Here is a 5,000-nt window from a genome sequence, read left to right on the forward strand (position 1 = left end):
CTTCAACGAGAAACATTCGGCGCGAAACTGTCGAGCGGCCGGCCGTCGCGCGCCGCACCTGTACGAGAAACATTTTCCTCTGACGTTGCATCGGAATAATTATTATAATTCATTATTATACATACATACATACATACATACATACATACATACATATTATTAATAAATATAATTGTTTTTTTTGTTTTTTCTTTTCTTCAAATAAACCCACATTGCCATTTCTCTGAGCGTGTGCTGCGAGCTTCAACGAGAAACATTCGGCGCGAAACTGTCGAGCGGCCGGCCGTCGCGCGCCGCACCTGTACGAGAAACATTTTCCTCTGACGTTGCATCGGAATAATTATTATAATTCATTATTATACATACATACATACATACATACATACATACATATTATTAATAAATTAATTGTTTTTTTTTTTTTTTTTTTTTTTCTTCAAATAAACCCACATTGCCATTTCTCTGAGCGTGTGCTGCGAGCTTCAACGAGAAACATATCTATCAATACAAATGTCTATGCAAAAAAAAGAAAACAAACAAAATCATATCAGTCAATAAAATAAATAATAATATTTTTTTACTACTACTACTAGTACTACTACGTGCTACTACTGCACGCCAATACACATACATAATAAAATGAAAAATCGTCTCTCTCTCGCTCGCTCTACGAGAAACATTCGACGTCCGCTCCAATGCCGACGCGGACTATTGCTCTCGGTATAGATGTGGAGCGAAACAGTCGTGCGCACAGCGTCGACTCGTTCTCGTTGCCGCGCGTCGTTCGTCTCAAATAGACACGAACGACGGACGAGAGAGAATGTGTTCTTGTTTTTGTGTTTGTGCGAAGTGTGAGAATATTATATACATATATTCGCGCATGGATGATATAGATATGGGTATGGATTTTCGGAGGAAATTATATCAAATTCGTATTTCGAATGCGAGACCGCCGAGATCTTTCCCAGCTCTCTCTCTCTCTGTGTGTGTGGTGTATAGTACATTTTATATATCTCTCTTGTGTCAACACAAAATAACAAAGAATATACATACTACTCCTCCTCATATTTTATATAATATAATATAAAATTATATTATAGCACCGCGTTCGCAGACCGTATGGTGATGTTACCAATCGACCAAGATTTGGGACCGTCTCCCCCGGTGTTATCTGTGATGTTAAAAGAATACGCTTCTAGGCACACCTCAACGCAGGGCGCCTAGCGTGTTCGACACGTGCGCGGTCGCCACGGCGACCGTATATGGAAAGAATGTATAAAAGAGGACGCACACGCGCCCATCGTCGAAACGGTGTGCGCAGCGTCGTGTTGGAATTTATCCCTCAAGCTCCGGGCGTTGATCGTATCTAGTGCGAATCATGCGTGTGTGTGCGCATGTAATTGCCAGCCGAGTTTTAATATGTTTACAATAACGTATTGAATAAAAATTGAGAAGTTGCGTTTAGATGAATGTTCAATTTTCAAATTGTCACAACATCGATTCCCGCCCGCGGGGTCGTGTTCGTTGCAGTTTTATGTCCCTCACAGTGGTCGAGCATCGTTGTACATCACCTCGTTGCGAGATCGTGACGGGACGGCCGCTCGTAGACCGGTCAAAGTTAGTCTATCGATATGAAGCGCGAACGTCGCGTCGCGTGCAAATTCGACGCGTTACGTTCACGCGTGTCGAGAAGGCGCGCGCGCAAGCGCGCGCCCCTCGACGCCGCCGAGCCAGCGGCTCGCCGAAGCCGCGTGACCGCGGTGTAGGCGTGTCGTTTGCGTAAGCAGCTCCCTGGTTGATCCTGCCAGTAGTTATATGCTTGTCTCAAAGATTAAGCCATGCATGTCTCAGTGCAAGCCGTATTAAGGCGATACCGCGAATGGCTCAATATATCAGTTTTGGTTCCTTAGATCTTACTCAGTTACTTGGATAACTGTGGTAATTCTAGAGCTAATACATGCAATCAGAACTCTGACCAGTGATGGGATGAGTGCTTTTATTAGATCAAAACCAATCGGCGGAGGGCCATGCGTCCGAAGTCGTTAATTTTGATGAATCTGGATAACTTTTGCCGATCGCACGGTCCAGTACCGGCGACGCATCTTTCAAATGTCTGCCTTATCAACTTTCGATGGTAGTTTCTGCGACTACCATGGTTGTCACGGGTAACGGGGAATCAGGGTTCGATTCCGGAGAGGGAGCCTGAGAAACGGCTACCACATCCAAGGAAGGCAGCAGGCGCGCAAATTACCCACTCCCGGCACGGGGAGGTAGTGACGAAAAATAACGATACGGGACTCTTACGAGGCCTCGTAATCGGAATGAGTACACTTTAAATATTTTAACGAGGAACAATTGGAGGGCAAGTCTGGTGCCAGCAGCCGCGGTAATTCCAGCTCCAATAGCGTATACTAAAATTGTTGCGGTTAAAAAGCTCGTAGTTGCATTTGTGCGCCGCGCTGTCGGTGCACCGCATCCGCGGTGATACTGACACGTCTGCGGAGCATATCGTCGGTGAGCCGGCGGTAAAACGCCGGTTCAATATCAAAATCCTATCGCGGTGCTCTTCGGTGAGTGTCGAGGTGGGCCGACAATTTTACTTTGAACAAATTAGAGTGCTCAAAGCGGGCTCAAAATGCCGCTTGAATATTTCGTGCATGGAATAATAGAATATGATCTCGGTTCTATTTTGTTGGTTTTCAGAACTCCGAGGTAATGATTAATAGGGATAACTGGGGGCATTCGTATTGCGACGTTAGAGGTGAAATTCTTGGATCGTCGCAAGACGAACATCAGCGAAAGCATTTGCCAAAGGTGTTTTCATCAATCAAGAACGAAAGTTAGAGGTTCGAAGGCGATTAGATACCGCCCTAGTTCTAACCGTAAATATGTCATCTAGCGATCCGCCGACGTTACTACAATGGCTCGGCGGGCAGCTTCCGGGAAACCAAAGATTTTGGACTCCGGGGGGAGTATGGTTGCAAAGCTGAAACTTAAAGGAATTGACGGAAGGGCACCACCAGGAGTGGAGCCTGCGGCTTAATTTGACTCAACACGGGAAATCTCACCAGGCCCGGACACCGGAAGGATTGACAGATTAACAGCTCTTTCTTGATTCGGTGGGTGGTGGTGCATGGCCGTTCTTAGTTGGTGGAGCGATTTGTCTGGTTAATTCCGGTAACGAACGAGACTCTAGCCTGCTAAATAGGCGTCGTCATTCAAGGTGTGCGCGACTCTCGGGGAGCGCAACTCACTGGCGACGTATTAAAATTCTTCTTAGAGGGACCGGCGGCTTCGAGCCGCACGAGATTGAGCAATAACAGGTCTGTGATGCCCTTAGATGTCCTGGGCCGCACGCGCGCTACACTGAAGGAATCAACATGTTCTCCCTGGCCTAGAGGCCCGGGCAACCCGTTGAAACTCCTTCGTGCTGGGGATTGGGGTTTGCAATTATCCCCCATAAACGAGGAATTCCTAGTAAGCGCGAGTCATAAGCTCGCGTTGATTACGTCCCTGCCCTTTGTACACACCGCCCGTCGCTACTACCGATTGAATGATTTAGTGAGGTCTTCGGACCGACACGCGGTGGCCTCACGGCCGTCGGCGTTGCTGGGAAGTTGACCAAACTTGATCATTTAGAGGAAGTAAAAGTCGTAACAAGGTTTCCGTAGGGGAACCTGCGGAAGGATCATTAACGTTGGTTTTTTCTTTTTGTTTTGTTGTTGTCAAAGACTCGCAAAAAAAGAAAAAAATACAAAAAACACGTGAATGATACGAATCAAAATCGAATCCGAGACGGTTGACTCTCTCTCGTCGATTCGCGACGTGTGCGTTGCGACACGCTTTGATTAGCGTTCGCTATCGCCTATTGATACTTTGAAATAATATTTTAATTTTTGTGTACAACCACGCAAATAAAAGAGATTTTCTTTCTTTTCATTTGTCGTACACGTTAATGATAAGTATTATTTTCAAATTTTTTTGTTTAATTTTTTCGCACCTTTTATATTTTCTCATACAAAAACACACACAAAAACAAAACGATTACCCTGAACGGTGGATCACTTGGCTCGCGGGTCGATGAAGAACGCAGTTAACTGCGCGTCATAGTGTGAACTGCAGGACACATTTGAACATCGACATTTCGAACGCACATTGCGGTCCGTGGAGAAATATCCAGGACCACTCCTGTCTGAGGGCCGGCTGCATAAAAACAAAAAGCCACACTGTTCGCGTGACGAGCGGCGATCGCTGCGACTCCGGTCGTAGCGCCGCATCTCTGTCGCGCGTGCAATTGACGGTTTCGCTAGGCCGCCGAGCGGCCGAACGATCCGTTCGAATATATGTTCGATTACGACTCGTCATCCGTATTGGCCGTGTTAAGCCACGTCTATACGATACTTTTGTCGCACAAATAAATTCTCCCCGCCGCACCGTGTCTCCCGCGGCACGGGTGCGCGTCGAGTCTTTACGCAACGACAACGACAACGACGACAACGACGTTCGCGTTTACGCGTCGCGCGTGTTTGCTCGCATCGTCCCGGTCCCGCATGGCGATCGCGCGACGGTCGGCGCCGGTGCGCGCGTCGACGTGTCTCGACGCTGTCGCGTTCGGCTCAGTTTCTCTTACTCTCGCGAGAGGAAGCGAAACGCGCGCGCCCGCTGCTCTAGCGGTTGCGCCCAGTGTGTGCGTGCGGTGTTTGTGCAATTGTAGTGTGTACGAAATTATTGTGACGTGTGTTCTTAAAACGGACGGAACGATGCCGTCGTTAACGAACAACAACAGAAGAACCGCTTGGTGGTGTGCGATTGATTGATTTCGCGCAACGCGACATCTATGTGTCGCCACCACCACGCTGTTCGCAAGGTGCCGCGCCGCTTTCGTGCGAGCGCATATAATGTAGGCGGACTCGACGTCCGGAGGGCGCGTGGCGTCGTCGACGCGCTTGTAAAAATAGCGTGTCGCGTACGCCCGTTGCGCCGACGGATATCGCGTCTGC

At 47.9% G+C, this 5,000-nt stretch overlaps 2 non-coding genes across 2 annotated transcripts; both read left to right on the top strand.

The window, feature by feature from the left end:
• Positions 1-1,788: 1,788 nt before the first annotated feature.
• LOC123719275 lies at positions 1,789-3,694 on the top strand. The gene has a single exon (XR_006755339.1). It is a non-coding gene; the product is annotated as a small subunit ribosomal RNA (ribosomal RNA).
• A 351-nt stretch (positions 3,695-4,045) lies between these two features.
• LOC123719274 lies at positions 4,046-4,202 on the top strand. The gene has a single exon (XR_006755338.1). It is a non-coding gene; the product is annotated as a 5.8S ribosomal RNA (ribosomal RNA).
• The last annotated feature ends 798 nt before the right edge of the window (positions 4,203-5,000 follow it).

The sequence above is a fragment of the Pieris brassicae genome, unplaced genomic scaffold (assembly GCF_905147105.1).
Source record: "Pieris brassicae unplaced genomic scaffold, ilPieBrab1.1, whole genome shotgun sequence".
Taxonomy (NCBI): Eukaryota; Metazoa; Arthropoda; class Insecta; order Lepidoptera; family Pieridae; genus Pieris; species Pieris brassicae.